This window comes from Felis catus, chromosome B2 (genome assembly GCF_018350175.1).
Source record: "Felis catus isolate Fca126 chromosome B2, F.catus_Fca126_mat1.0, whole genome shotgun sequence".
Lineage (NCBI taxonomy): Eukaryota > Metazoa > Chordata > Mammalia > Carnivora > Felidae > Felis > Felis catus.
The window spans coordinates 72,490,962-72,507,906 of record NC_058372.1 but is presented as its reverse complement, the minus strand read 5'-3'; the positions used below and the strand labels follow the sequence as shown (position 1 = coordinate 72,507,906).

Sequence of the window (16,945 nt, the reverse complement as noted above, 5' to 3'; positions counted from 1 at the left end):
GGCTAGAATATTGAAAGGTAAATGTTTTGAACAAAGAGGGCTGTGAGCTATAGTAGAGATTACTATAGTGAGATTGCTCACCCACATCCAGTTATCCTCTCTTACTTGCTGCTTCCTGCTTTCATATATTAGATGGGAACTTGTGACCTCACAGGGGACTGTGAGAGGTGACCTATATCACTTCCGGTGTAAGGCATAATAGCTTCTGCTTAACCCTCTGGCACTCACATGCCCTGGGAGTTTTGTGCTCTGTCATTCTGGATGCGCAAGGTGCAGTCTGAAAGGAAGTTGTCCTGCTGTGGCACCTGCAACAGACTTTGTATGTCAAGCCACTAAGTATATTTGTCACCAGAGCATAGTCTAATCTACCCGAACTAATAACACAAACACCAATATTTAGAATTTATTTCTCTGTCACTTTTAAGCTTTCTTAAGATTTGTCAAAAAAATGTAACCATTCCACCTGGGCAGTCAGAGAAGCCCAACACGCAGGTGACTTCTCCCTAGAGAAATCAGATTGGCAACATGTAAAAGGATTTCATACCTACTTGCATGGTATGAAATCCATTCTTCACTTCACAACTGTTCTAAATGTATGGGACAGATGGAGAAACAAACTGCCATCAAAAAGTTGCCAGCTTTGACATTCCTAGGACAAAAAAATGCTTCCAAAAGGGCATAACTCCACAAGCCTTCACAATCTGGAGGACTAATTCACTTCATCGCCTTCATCAAATATTTAGGAATAGTACAATGTTCACTGGGATAAAACTAATGGAGAAAACAGGGAATGTTCTGGTGCCTTTGTGCAAATTAGGCATTTTATTTTAACTTTAGAATTTTGCGCAAAAGCACCAAAAACTTCTTTTGAATTTAAGAAACTGACAGTTGACCGACTGGATTGCTCTAAAGCTATTGTGCCTAAGTTATATAACTGTCCATAGAGACTATAAAATTTCAGACATTATACCTGGAAAAAATACATTTGTTACAACCTGGATTTTCGCTGAAATATTTGAACTCTCAACTAATATTGCGGGATCTGGAGTCTGACTGTATTTGACGCCCAGCTATCCCACTTAACAAGAATGTGTCTTTGGACAGATAAATTGTTTTTGCTCTTATACAATGGCAATTATCCCCACATTATAGTGCAGCGAGGCTTAAAGGAGTCTTACATATGATAATCCATATACCGCAGGGCCTGACAAATAAAGTGTACACCGTGCCTTTTAATTAGTATTACACAACACCTTTCATTAGTATTACATGAACAGAATTAAATTAAAATGCAAATAACAAACTACTTGTATTAGTTTGAGGATGAGCAGGCGTGTTGCACCGGTGAGTCGCTGAGGCTTTTGGGTTTGTCTTTTGAGCTCAAATCTGTTTTCCTACTTCTTCAACATTGGGTAAATAATTGAGTGAACGTGGGCGAATTATTTAATTGCTGAATTCTTCAGTTTCTCCCTCTGTCAGCTGATAAGAACAGATACTACACTTGATCTTGGCCAAAAGGCCGAGAAACGATGTCAGCTGAGGTTGAAAAACATAGCCCAACTTAGAGGAATGTGAGAAATAAATGTGAAAAACCATGAAAGGTCCTTTTATCACAACATTACTTTTTCCAAAAGTCAAAAGGGATAGTGTATATACATCATTAGAAAAGTGTTTTTAAACCTAAGTGCAAAAATATGTATTTGATCATTATGTTGTAGCCATTCCCAAGATAACTAAGATCTAGCATTTGATAATATGTGAAGCCAGACTCAAAACACCAGTATTTAGAAATATTATGGAAAATTACTATATGCTTCAAGAAACGCTTAAATATCAAGTATAAAAAGGATGGTAAGTGGCGCCTGGCTGGCTTAGTCAGTAAAGCATGCGACTCTTGATCTCAGGGTCGTGAGTTTGAGCCCAACATTGGGTGGAGAGATAACTTTTTTAAAAAAAGAATGTTAATACTTTATAGCTGATAGCTGGAATATTTTGCATGGCTTATATCAGATGTAGTAACATGCACACAGAATAAAAGCTTTATTAAATACATTATAAGAAACAATTAAATCAACAATTAAAAACAACTCTGCATTGTTCAGCATTTTCGATAGTTACAGGATGGGGTTGAGACAATACACACAGTTGAAATAAACTATATGTGATTTGGGAAAGGAGTTTAAAACACACACACACCAGAATAGAGCTGGGAACACAGAGCAGGAGCAAATGTAACTTCCTAAGAGTTTTTCTTTGGTTAGGCTGGGTACTGTTAAAGTAGAGAAAGAAGCCAGGAAATCACATTTCTATTTCACTACCCATCTTTTTAGCAGAGAAACACTCTTTCAATACGCAGGAAAATATGTACATGCCACCTCTCCTGCCTCCATTTCAAAAAAAGTTCATGAACATGGAGCTGAGTTTATCCATGCTGCTGAGCATCTCCAGGCTGCATACCCATGCTGCTGAGCATGGATGCTGCTGATCTCCACATGGCCCTAGCCCAGGAAGAAAGAAGCAGCACCAGGGGGCAAGGGTCCCCAAAGTGGCGTTCTCCATGCATCTTAAATACAATAGTAATTTTGGGTTTGTTTGTTTGTTTTTAATTGTGGATACCAAGAGACTTAACAATTAAAAAAAAATTAATGTTTATTTATTTTTGAGAGAGAGAAAGAGAAAGAGAGAGAGGGAGAGTGAGCATGAGCAGGGGAGGGGCAGAGAGAGAGAGACAGAATCTGAAGCAGGCTCCAGACTCTGAGCTGTCAGCACAGAGCCCAACACGGGCTCGAACTCACGAGCCGTGAGATCATGATCTGAGCTGAAGTCAGTAGCTTAACCAACTGAGCCACCCACGTGCCCCACAAATTTCAAAAAAGCCATTCCATAGGGTGCCTGGGTGGCTCAGTCATTAAGCATCTGACTTCAGTTCAGGTTATGATCTCTCTCTGCCCCTTGCTCACTTGCACCCTCTGTCTCTGTCTCTCAAAAGAAAGAAAGAGAGAAAGAGAAAAAGAGAGAAAGAAAAAGAGAAAGAGGAAGGAAGGAAGGAAGGAAGGAAGGAAGGAAGGAAGGAAGGAAGGAAGGAAGTCATTCCATAGCTCACTTATTCAACGATAACAGGCTGGGAAGATGCATGCACATGGGTCTAAGATCAAGCTTCCTTGGCTTTCCAGACTCATTTTCAGAGGCCCACATGTTCTGAGTAACAACGGATTTTCCCCAGAGTTTCACAACTGCACCCTGGGGTTCGAGTAGGAAGGGGAACACTGTCAGTAAACTTGTCCCCTACCCAGTGGAGGCCCAAATTGAAGCTGGGAAGTCCTCTCTAGATATACCATTTACAACACCTGCATGTTCATGACTATGAGCCTGCAGTCAGGAGTGGGTCTGCCCCCACTAGAACTCCAAATCCATCTTTCCCAACCTCTTCAACTGCATCACCAGGACTAGGGCATCACTTAAGGTTTCTTCCTGCCCAACCCCACCCAAATCGCAACCTGGCCAGCCGTAGCACTAATCCCTTCAAATTTTTAGGTCTTTTTATACATTTATTCACCCCCAAGAAGTCCCAGATGCAGGGGACAAGTCTTACTCACTGTATGCTAGCCTCTTCATCCACTTCTCCCACCCCTTGGCTACCCCCAAATCCCTTCTACTGGGCCCTCTGAAACACATTAGAGAAATCCCTGTTACCCTCCACCTCTTTTCAGAATGTTCTCTCCACACTTGTCTCCAGAAGACCTCATTCCTCCTTGAGGCTCCTAACTCCCCTACATCTTTCACCAGTGGTGTTTGTTGTTGCTACAAAAGTGAAGTATACATCTTCACTGTTCATTGTTGCTCTCAGGCTATTCTTCCTCCCTACTTCCTAAAAAAAAGCCTGCTTTAAATCTCATAGCATTCATTTACATCATCCACAATCTATCATTTTTGCTGCATGTGTTTCCCTCACATTTTTATGTCTCTCCCTTATATTTTTCCATGACTTAGCTTGTAGCTCATTATCAATCTCCAACATTGCTCCTTGTATATTCTTGTGGGTTCAAGGTTTATGCTGTTGCCTCTTTTCCACCTTAGTCTCTCATTTCCATCAATTCCTCTCTTACAACGATCTTGTCTTCTACACTTCCACAATTACCACCTGCCATGGTCACACCCCAGTTCTCGTCAATGCCAATAACATCAATTTCTTTGTCATCTCAGTTTATAATTCACATTCACTGACCCCCACTTTCTATCATTCTATCTCATTTCCTGTAATAATACAGATTCCAAAATACTTAGAACACACTGGGATCTCTAATCCATCGATTCTGTAACTTTTCACCATCCCCATATCTTCATACCTTCTCTCTCCTTTTTATTTAGCTTGAATTCCATGGTTTAACATAATCAGCACCTTGCTTATACCCTTGAATCCCCCCACCCTTCACACTTTATTGTACTTTCTTGGCAAAAGCATAACCCTTGTTAAATTCAGTTCTATACTTATTCTGGTCCTACATCCACAGTTAAGAGGAAAATCTCTCAATTGTGCTGACTCTTCTCATTTTAATTTCATGACTGTGAATCTCAAGTGCACATTTAATGCTGCACATTCACAATATGTCCTTAATCAACCTATGTGATCACTTTCTACTTCATTAGCCTATTTACTCTTCCTCTCCCCAGATGACTATATCATACCTTTTTTATTCTGTTCTTAAATCTCTAACAGTCTCACCCCAAAATTCACTCTGAGCCAATCATGCTCCTTCACATTTCTTTGACAAAATTTAAGCATCAGAAGAGAACCTCCATAGACCTCCAACACCAGCTACACTCACCTACCTCCCCTACCATCTATCTGCACTCACATAATCTGCCTCCCTACCGGCATCACAGATATAAACTATCCTTTCATCTCCCCAAACTCCATCCCCTATTTGTTCTATTTGTTCTCCAGATCCTACCTTTACTTACTTTCCTGTGGCAGTTTTTTACTCTTCTCTATTATACCATATACCATTGTGTGTGTGTGTCTCTTTCTGTCTCGCTCTTTCTCTCACCTTCCCTCTCTCTCCCCCTCACCTCTGCCCTTTTCCCTCCCCTCTTTCTCTCTCATCAATATAACATTATGCTAATATGTCTATCAATTTAAAATACCTTTTGATGACTGCACCAGTTTTCCAGTATTTATTGTCCCATTTCCTTCATCCACTTGGCAGCAAAACTCTTCAAAAATGTTGTCTATACTTCCTTTTCTAATTCCCCCTGCCCAATTCTACCTCAGGCTTACTCCATTGTTGATTTTGCTCCAACTCTTCACCAAATTTGTTTTTCGTCGAGATTAAAAATGATTTCTCTATCACAAAATGATTAATTCTTAGTCTATAGCACATTTCTGATCTGTCAGCATTTTTCGACAAAGCGGATTGTTCTCTACATCTGAGCCTCCAGGACACCATATTCTTTACTTCCTTTCTCACTGTTCACTCCTTCTCAGTCTCCTGTGTTCATTCCTCTTCTTATTCCAGAACTCCAATTTTGTAATGCTGCAAGGCCGAGGTCTTGGTCCTTCTTCATCACTCAGTGCCTTAGTGATTTCATATAGCCTTATGGCTTCAAAAAGAATCTTTTTGTGGATGACTTTAAAATATATATAGTTCCAGTTGAAACTTTTATCCCAAATTTCATATTCATATACCCAACTACCTACTATCCCTAATAGAGAGATATTTTAATCAATACATCCATAGAGTGGATGAGGAAAGAAGAGAGTGATTGAAAGTTGGACATTAAGAGATTCTAAAAATAAAACAAAAGAAATCATCATGACAACTTCACACATTTTGATATTAGAGGCTAGTCACTGAATTATGCAAACAAAAATATTATAGTAATGCCAACCTAAAAATCCTATAACATGTCATTATTATTATAAAGTGCATGTTAATAAATGCAATCAACTAAGTGTTAATCATTTCATGCTGTTTTGAATCTTCTCCTTTTCTAAATATTTAATATTCTTCCATATTTCACTTTTCATTCAATTTGAGTGAAATTGATGTAGATGATATTTTTAATTATAAAATCTAAAAATTCTCCCAAAACATCTCTGAACTAAAAGACAAAACAAAACAATAATCTTGTAATGATTTTTTCACAAAAGAAAACCTTTTACAACCTTTATAACTGATGATTATATGGAGGTCAATTTGAAATGACAGTAAATCCTTCATAAAGCAGTGATCTTAAAACTGTGAGAAATGGAAGAAATATATTATGTCTGTGTTTGAACATTGTATAAAGTAATGACAATATCTATATATATTCATGGAATCTTATTTATACACATGTTAAACACACCTACACATAAACATCCTCTTGAAAAATATAAACTCAGTAGGCTTTTTTTTCCTGGGTTAAACATTGAATGGAAACACTAAAACACTCCAGCGATTTTGGTTAATTCATTTTACCTTCAAAGACAATACCTTTAATCTGAAATACTGGCTCGAGTTTTCAGCATTGAATTCCAAGTAAGCCTTAGATTCTTATATATTTTTAAAAATTTTAATGTTTATTTTTGAGAGAGAGAGAGAGCGAGAGCGAGCATGAGTTGGGGAGGGGCAAAGAGAGAGAGGGAGACAGGCTCCAGGCTCTGAGCTGTCAGCACAGAGCCCAGCTCGGGGCTCAAACTTGGGAACGGCAATATCATGACCTAGGCCAAAGTTGAATGCTTAACCAACTGAGCCACCGGGTGCCCCACCTTAGATTCTTATATTAAAACTGGATAAAAGAAGTAAGTATAAACTCTCTATATAAACTCCCCAATCCTTCACCAATGATTTATTGATTAAACATGAGAGGTTACATCATTACTAACTGACATTAAAATTGAAATTCTCCCCTTTTTGCAAAAAGTTTCTGGTATTATTTCAAACTTATAAACTCATAAATTTTAAAGCTGTTTCTGGTGTTTCATTAATCTGTTTCCAACTAAGGATAGATCCTAGCTGTAATTTTATTAGGATTCAGAAGTGATATTTTTCAAGATAAGGTCATGGAGTTTACCTTAGGAATTTTCCTTCTTGAAGTGGGAAGCCCTTGGAGAATTATATTAAAGAATCAAAAGTAAAAAGAATGACTAGATTATTGCTTCCTCCACATCAAATGAAGATTGTCTGGCCAATTTTTGTTGTTCATAGAGTTAATGAGACCTAACAGATGTTTAATCTGATAGGAAACAGATTCTGTACCTTGGTGTGAAAATATAAGCATTCCATCCTTTGCCTAGTCATCTTCACCATAGAACATTGTCAGAAGCTCACTCCATTCCAGCCTGCCCTCCTATTTGTCTGTTCTTGTTGATGTCACATTCCATTACCACTAAAAAATATTTCAAACCATTTTCTTCCCTCCCTTTTCCTAAAAATACTAACGCAGTCAAAACTTGAACAAAGGTGAATGCTTTAATCTCTGCTGTCAAGTCAGCAATTCACACTTGCCCTCTATGGCAGAAAGCACACTCTTCATCCACCTGTGATGGTGAGTTAGAGCAGTGCTGTTCATATGGTTACTGCCGGATTCCTGTGTCAGCACTCTCCATGTTAATCCATCTGTTCACTCCTTCCCCGTGGTTGTAAAGTCAATTAGTGAAAATCGACTGGAACCGAAATATGGAGATTCTATTGACTTGAATAAGGAACTTTCCTTCCTTCCTTCCTTCCTTCCTTCCTTCCTTCCTTCCTTCCTTCCTTCCTTCCTTCCTTCCTTTTTCTTTTGAAAATGGAATTATAAACTACATAATGAGCCCTTGCAGGTGGAATGGTTTCATCAGACAGCCCATGCTCATAGACGATTAGTCATGCATCATGAGCCATTTTATATATTCAGGCAGGTGGAGCAGATACACTCAGCCATGGCATGCAGCCTCATCAGTCATGTAGACCTACTTAGCTACTATGTTATCCTAACACACACTTTTGGAAAATTCAACCACTTACCCCAATATTTCTGAGCATGAATATCATCTGCACTATTAAAGATGTATTTTTAACCAAACAAAATATTTCAAAATTATGGTCAGATGTATACTTCATAGATTTGATTAATCTAACGATGTAATAGTCTGCCGATGTAATAGTCTGCCGATAATACTTGTTATTACACATGTTTATTTTGATTCATTCCAGGACTTCTCATAGTTGGGTGTTGTTTTGTTTTATTTATAGAAAGAAAAGAAATCCATGTAGATAAACAAGTGTCTAAGTAGCACATGTATCTTTGAATATCTATGCTCACAAGTTTAAGGAAGGCACACTAGGTTTAAGCTGTTATTGAATGTCTTTTGAAAGTAAATGACTTCAATTGGGGAAAGTATATTGTAGACAAATAACTTTGAGATAGGCACAATAAAATATACGTATGCACTTAACACACATGCACATGCATACCCATGGAAGGAGGTATTTATAGAAGTACATCTGTACATATAGTAAAGTTCAGTTATCTTAAGAAATTTGTGAATTATTCTCCTCCTACTCTAAGGAAAGGCAATAATGCTGTCTTAAAGGAATGTATGACTTTGTATCAAGGATTAAAAGATTTAATATTTGGGAAATTAAAAGATTTGTACCAAATAGAATCTTAAGCTCTGCTCTGGCCACATGTCTACCTAGTAGCTAGATTGAGAACTGAAGTGTGATTGAAGAACAGACCTTTCACAGACTGATGAGATTTCACGAAGCATTACTGATGAGTCAGCATAAAATGCATTTAATGAGTGTCTATTATATGAAAAGTATTTTCTGAGGATGCTATGCAGCAGGAAATAAGTTCTATGTGTAGTTACTGAGATTCAGTAACATAGAGTAAGTTGAAAGAAGGAAATAGTAGAATGTAATCTTGCTCTAAAGAAGATACAGTCAGCACTAAAACAAAGTAATCAATGTAGACTTTATCAAGGAAAAAGAACATAAGCTGAAATTGAAGGATGGTTAGTTTCATGAAGGTCTGAGGGAAAGGTCAAAGTTCTAAGTAAATGAACCCTTACATGTAAAGACATAGTGCATTGCAGGAACTGGATTATTGAATGAAAATAGACAGTGTTGTGCATTAAGGAAACAATTTTATCTGTTAAGACATTAAAAAGTATGCAGGTAAAAGATTCCACGGTTGATTTAACAGTGCTAGTATCTTTCAGTATCCAATTTTCCCATCCTTCATATTCCATTTCCCTGAGCTTATAGACATTTGTTTCCTTTGTTGTCTCATGGTCACAAGATGGCTAGTATAATTTCAGACACCAGGTTCTCATTCCACAACAAAGCAAAAAGGAAGGGGGTGGAGGAACCATTGCCTATATGTCCCTCTTTTACCCAGAGAAACATCTATCTCAAAATATTCCAAGCTTAATTCCTCTATATTTAATTGGCCAGACCTTGGTCACATAACCACCTCAGACTAACCTCTGGCCAAAGGAAAAGGAACCCACCATGATTATAATTCATCCCCTGGAACTGTGCAAGGTGATTCCTGAAGAAAACCGAGGTTCTTTCAGCAAGGAGCAAGGTCTATTTAGTAAGTAACCAACAATCTATGCCATTATGGGTATTTCTGGCATGTGGCATACATGGAAATCATATTACCTAAAACTGGAACGATTTGAACTGGAGAATGAAAATATTGACCATCAATCTAAGACGTTGATTTTTAATTTGATTGCCAATTGGAAGACTTTTAAATCAAAAGCTTTGTTGGTTTATTTCTTTGTTTTTCAGCTTAATTTTCTTTTGGTTTGGTTTCATTCCACTGGTAGGAAAATTACTCTAACAGCAGTGTATAAACTGGATCAAAACTGAGAGTCTGGTAGTAAATGAAAGCTGGGAGAGTTTTTCTGATTACAAGTAATGACCAGTGGGAGATGGGAGTAGAAAAATTATTCAAATGGCATTGCGGAGGAATAATTGAAGAACATGGGAACTCGCTGAATGAGAAAATAAGTAGGAGGGCTCACAAAAGGACTATAAATCTTTAAGCTTAGGCTTTTAGAAACATAGTGCTTTCATGAATACAATAGGGGGGTCAAGAAGATGATTCCACAAGGAAGCTAATGAGAGCAGTTTTTAGCAGACTGAAATAAGCTGAATTATCCTTTGGCTAATTATTTTGCCAAAATTACAACCATTTACAATACAACACAATATAACAGTAAGCAATCTAGTAACCAGGAGGCAAATACTACTAAAAAAAGCTGAAAAAAGTCTTGAGTTTAGCATTAAACTTATACAGTAAATTATTAATAAAATGTGTTCACACAAAAAAAGGTTATTAAAGAATAGTGTAGGGGCGCCTGGGTGTCTCAGCTGATTAAATGACCAACTCTTGGTTTTGGCTCAGGTCATGATCTCACAGTTCATGGGTTCGAGCCCCACATCAGGCTCTGTGCTGATGGTGCAGAGCCTGCTTGGGATTCTCTCTCTGCCACTTCCCTGCTCTCTCTCTCTCTCAAAATCAATAAGTAAACTTAATTTTTTTTAAAAAAGGATAGTATGTATAAAATATTTTGTTTATTAACCTATACTCTGCACCTGATGATAGAGTATAAATTGCAAGTTGCCTTAAGGGAGAAAAAGTTAAAAAATGGAATATTTTTAGCAGCTGCATTCTGACAATGAATTTGAAAGTTTTTATTTTTAATATTGCATTTATATATATGTTTTGAAACAACACTAAAAAGGAACAAGTTAATTTTAAGTGCACTCTGTATAAATCATGATACGAATCTGACATGGACAAAATAAAATTTCTAGATTAAACAAAGAAACATAGTAATATTTAATAGGTTTTTCATTACTCTCCTTGTGAAGCCAATGCATTTGCTAAAACATGTTATTACATACCTTAAAATATATACAAATATAAATTATATTAAAGCATCAAATAAATGGAAAGAATGACCAGAAAATAGTTTAATAGATCAGGAGAAATCATTCTTAAACTTAAAATATTTAATTATGCTAACTACTTTATATTAGCTATAGGCTAAATTATAATAGCTTCTATTTTAGACATGAGTAAACTTAGGATAAATAATAATATTTAATCTTTCTGAGCTCACACATCTGATAAAAGAATGACTCCACAGCCCATTATCTAAAACTTCTGTAATTTTGTGTATATATGATATGTGTGCATTCAAAGTTTGTTTCTTTACAATATTGCTATAAAGGCCTACACATAATGACACATAAAGCTGGTATGCATCTCTTAGAATAGCAGTGGCCAATTGAGAAAAGAAAAGCTGTAATGCTGGAAAAATTTGCTCAAACAGCAGAGGCCCATAGAAAGTCATATTATGGCTGAATTTTCAGCCATACCTGGCCATACAGATGCCAAAACACCAGTAGTGTTTGCCCTTATTCCTTCAGCTAGTATTATGATTTCAGGGTAATTCTGTTTTCTGTGTTTCACTTAGTAAGCAATTAATAAAGCATAAAGCTCTTATTTCTACCCGTGTGTTTATATTGTTAATACATTTTTATGATTAATAGGTCCTCAAGATAATACTTAAGATAATCAATAAATACTTGTTAATTTGCACTTTGTTAATAACAAAAAAGTTTTTGCTCCTGCATATTATTCATGCACTTGGCTCTTATATGGAGCTATATTCTATTAGTCATTTTTATTATTAAAAACTAATACATTCCAGTTCAGGGGAAGACTTCAATGTTTGTTAAACTGAACTCAACTACACCATATATGAATAAGGCCTTCTAAAATCCCACTCCTGGTGAACCTCAGTATCACTTGATTTCAAACTGTACATGAAGGGATTGACCATAAACTAAATTTCTTATCAAAAACAAGATTAGGGGTGCCTGGATGAAAAGATGCTCAACATCGCTCCTCATCAGGGAAATACAAATCAAAACCACACTCAGATATCACCTCACGCCAGTCAGAGTGGCCAAAATGAACAAATCAGGAGACTATAGATGCTGGAGAGGATGTGGAGAAACGGGAACCCTCTTGCACTGTTGGTGGTAATGCAAATTGGTGCAGCCACTCTGGAAAACAGTGTGGAGGTTCCTCAGAAAATTAAAAATAGACCTACCTATGACCCAGCAATAGCACTGCTAGGAATTGACCCAAGGGATACAGGAGTACTGATGCATAGGAGCACTTGTACCCCAATGTTCATAGCAGCACTCTCAACAATAGCCAAATTATGGAAAGAGCCTAAATGTCCATCAACTGATGAATGGATAAAGAAATTGTGGCTTATATACACAATGGAGTACTACATGGCAATGAGAAAAAATGAAATATGGCCCTTTGTAGCAACGTGGATGGAACTGGAGAGTGTGATGCTAAGTGAAATAAGCCATACAGAGAAAGACAGATACCATATGGTTTCACTCTTATGTGGATCCTGAGAAACATAACAGAAACCCATGGGGGAGGGGAAGGGAAAAAAAAAGAGGTTAGAGTGGGAGAGAGCCAAAGCATAAGAGACTCTTAAAAACTGAGAACAAACTGAGGGTTGATGGGGGGTGGGAGGGTGGGGAGGGTGGCTGATGGGTATTGAGGAGGGCACCTTTTGGGATGAGCACTGGGTGTTGTATGGAAACCAATTTGACAATAAATTTCATATATTGAAAAAAAATAAAAAATAAAATTAATAGAAAAAAAAAGACTAGGGGTGCCTGGGTGGCTCAGTTGGTTAAGCGTCGACTCTCGATTTCAGCTCAGGTTGTGATCTCATGATTCATGGGATTGAGTCCTAAGTCAAAGCTCTGCACTGACAATACAGATCCTGCTTGGGATTCTCTCTTCCCCTCCCTCTCTTTCTTTTTCTCTCAAAATAAATAAATAAACTTAAAAAATAAAATAAGACTCAAAATTGTATAATACTTAATAAATACATGGCTAATTATGAGTCATTGGTCCATCTTCCTAAATAAAAGCTCTAAGAAGTTTCCAGTGGAAACTTTATGCTCCTTTTTCCTGCTGCTCTAACACCTTTGAGGGATTTAGGAGGCATTCGGGCGTTCTTTAGTTTACCAATACAGTTTGTTGATGGCGAGTCCTAAATTTTTTTTTTAATTTATTTATTTTTGATAGACAGAAAGAGGCAGAGCATAAGCAGGGGAGGGGGAGAGAGATACACCCACAGAATCCGAAGCAGGCTCCAGGCTCTGAACTGATTGTTAGCAGAGCCTGACGCGGGGCTCGAACCCACGAACTGCGAGACCATGACCTGAGCTGACGTCGGACGCTCAACCGACTGAGCCACCCAGGTGCCCCTGTTGATGGCAAATTCTAAAGAATAGTAAAAGAAACTAGAAAGAAAAGAATGTGTTTGAAATGTCTATCCCCTCTTCCTTGCCATTCTGATATCTACTACCATTACCACGCTAGACATACATGCAACTCACTTTTACACTTACTAGTTTAGGGTCAATATCTTTATTTGTGAACAGGCAGCTAGAGAAAATAGTTCAATTGCTTAGGATACTGATATTACTTTAGACAATCATTCTCCTCAAACTCCCCATCTCTAACGTGGCAGTAGTCAAAATAATTCAAGAGAGATGTCTCGATTTTCATATACATATACATTAATAAGAGTATTCTATTATCACCTGATGTTGCATACATGTAGGTTAAAACTTCAGCATGAAAAAGTATGTGGTTTTCTCACATAGATATGGTTGACATTTAAGAGGGTCATTGTACAACCTTGGCCATTAATTAAATCTAGCTCCATTAACAAACGGAGGTGGGACCAGCTATAGTTCTTGTAGCTGCTCTATATCCTGGCTTCTCCCTCAATGTATTGTGACTCTAACCTCTTCTGCAATGAGAACATTATCTCCCTCAGCTAGAAAGCCTTTTATGACTTCTTTTGAGTACCATGCTGTCAGTTTATTTGTACAGGGCTGAGCATATGGCATTTCTAGCTCAGTTCATAAGATCACCTATTCCACTTGGCAGTGGTAACCAGGAAAGAACAGAGACGCTCATTCTTGATATCCTGCTGCCAACTTTTTAGAACACTGGAGAGAAGCACATTCAGATTAGAGTTTTGGGATGTCATTAAAGAGAGAGAAAAGATTGGAAGAGGAAGAAGAGAAAATGTTTAGAAAAGAAGGCATGGGAGCTTAGTATTTATCTCTGGCTATTTTTTCAATCTAACAGAGGTGACCCATTTGCCTCTTACAGTTTATTTTCCCCAGTTAGCACTCACTGTTAAATTAGTCAGAAATGAATAAGCAGGAAGTAATAAGTGCCCCTGGGCTTGACTTGTGGAGCTAGGCCTAGAGATCAGTTTAGGAAAATGTGCGTTTTGATTCTTACTAGTAAAAGACTCCATAAATAATAAACTGAAAAGAGAGTACTTCGGGAAAGTTTATTGTTACAACACAGAAAAGGCATTTCCTTGTAAGAGCACAATGAAGCAAGTGTTTACAAGGCTAAGATTTTAGATCTTGCAAAAGTTCATTCTCTTTTCCTCACAGTTATGTAGATTCCACTTACCTGGAAAGGGGTAAGCAAGACTCACAACACTCAGTTCTGACAATGACAGTCTCACTTCCTAAACTTTGCTCTAAACATCCCACCTTGTAACATTCACCCACAATAGCTATTTTAACAATTTTCAGTGGGATACGTGAATATAATTATTCTATTTTGTGGTAAATAAAATAATAGTTATTATAATGTATGCTTTTTGATATCATTCTCAGAGACACAAGTTGGTTTTTTTGTTAGATCTATATAAGAAGCATCTCACAATAAGATAACCTCTTATAACTGTTTTAATTATTTAAGCAAGATTTTTTTAAAGCAATCTCTACACTCAATGTGGGGCTTGAACTCACGACCCCAAGATCAAGAGTCACATACCTTTCCAACTGAGCCAGCCAGAAACCCTATTTAAGCAAGATTTAATGGAGATCAAAACAGCATTATAATATATGATAAAATTCAGGCACTTTCCAAAATGATGTGTGATGCTAAGACACACAGCACAATAATTGCAATTAATATGGGTTATTATACATCATATTTTATAAAACATATAAAAGGAGAGTGTGAGTGACTTTATCCAGTGTGTGTGTGTGTGTGTGTGTGTGTGTGTGTGTGAGATCTTCTTCCAAAATGTTCAGTAAATTTGCAGTGTCACATAAGGTCAGTGATTGAGACAAAAGCAGTGTCGGCTGTAAATGTTTAACAACCAAATATCTGGGGGGGTAAAAACATTGCTTTGTAGCATTGGCTGATCTCTGTGGTGTAAATATTCCCATAATGGCCAATTTCAACCTACTAATGTCATGTCACAGGATGTAGAGTTAGGAAGATACATGCAGTAGCTCACTATTACATAGTATTAACAACATACAGATGCAATATGTGTAAATAACCTCAAGATGATAGATGACAGTAAAATAATTAGGAAGCAATTAGTTTTGAGTCTTTATTACTTTTGTTTTCAATATAATTTAATTGCAAGTTATATAATGTACTATTTAATAATGGAAATGTTTAACAACCCGCACACAAAAATTCTTGAAATGTTCATAACTGGTTCTTCCAAGCTTGTAAGAGCCAGCCCTGTATAGGGCATACGTATTTATCTCCATTGACTCCCTAAATATAATGAAAATGGTATCAAAAATTCAAAGAAAAAAAGGAGCACAGAGCAACACGGTGAAAAACCCAGCTGCCAACAATGAACTACCATTTCAAGGAAACTGGGAAGGATGGAAGGATCCTAAAAATGTACTGATAATAAACCATATTATTGAAGAAACTGGTCCAAATGGGAATGGAAAAGAGAAGCAACACAGACCCAGCAACATCAAGATGTCTGCAGTTCAAAGGGAGGAAAGGCACCTATGCCCAAGAGGGAACACCCCCATATTTCTTCCCATATCTACCTCTTTCTCACCCGGGGAACCTACATTACAGACTCCCTCCAACTTAAGCAGGTCTGTGGTGAGTTTCCTTTTAAGATGAGAAGCCTGCCGAAAAAAAAAAAAAAAAAGACCAACCCAGCTAACTATATTGATCAGCTTTTATTCACACATAGGAAACACAGGTATTTGAATAAAATCAACAATATGAAAGGAAAGGAGTAAGACCAGCAGAATTTTCACCCCAAATAAACAGAGAAAAAAAGGAAGCAGAAAAAACCAACAAAAGATTAGTTAAATCAGTGTCATTAAAGAATATATAGGAGGATATTCAAATCCATAATATATTAACAAGCTGCAATAAAAGCACAAAGTAAAAAACCTACTACGTGCAAGGCAGTCTTCTAAGATTTTATGGATGTCATTTGTTGCAAATTTTTGAGAAAACATAAGAGTTGGTAAAAAAAAAAAAAAAACCAAAGAGCTCTGAAAAAGTACAAATACTAGTGACATACTAAATATTGAGAGGACTGTAAAACAGAATGGAAGTGGTTAAAATGCAAAATTCTTATTTCAAAATAGAGTTGTGGAAGTAGCCCAAAATTTTGAGCAAAATTACTTGATTGCTAACAGGCAAAAAGGATACATACAGAAAGTCTGAATTTCATCTGATTCTAGAGTTTTATCAAAGAGAAGAAAACGGGAAGATAAAATGTTCAAAATAATAAATGATAAAAATTTTCCTAAGTCAGTCAGAGAAAGACAGATATGATTTCACTCATGTGTGGAATTTGAGAAACACAACAGATGAACATAGGGGAAGGAAAGGACAAATGGAGGGAGGCAAACCATAGAGGGAGGCAAAAAGAGAGGGAGGCAAACCATAAGAGACTCTTAAATACAGAGAACAAGCTGAGGGTTGCTTAAGGGGAGACAGAGTGGGGGGAAATGGGTGATAGGCATTAAGAAGGGCATTTTTTGGGGGGAGCAACTGGGTGACATATGTAAGAGATGAATCACTGGGTTCTACTCCTGAA

At 37.1% G+C, this 16,945-nt stretch overlaps 1 long non-coding RNA gene and 1 pseudogene across 7 annotated transcripts in view; both read right to left on the bottom strand.

Annotated features, from left to right (window-relative positions):
- LOC111560488 overlaps nt 1-16,945 on the bottom strand; it is a 515,327-nt gene that overhangs the window by 188,788 nt on the left and 309,594 nt on the right. The gene's annotated exons all lie outside the window — the stretch shown is intronic.
- Nucleotides 1,408-1,531, bottom strand: LOC111560722 (annotated as a pseudogene).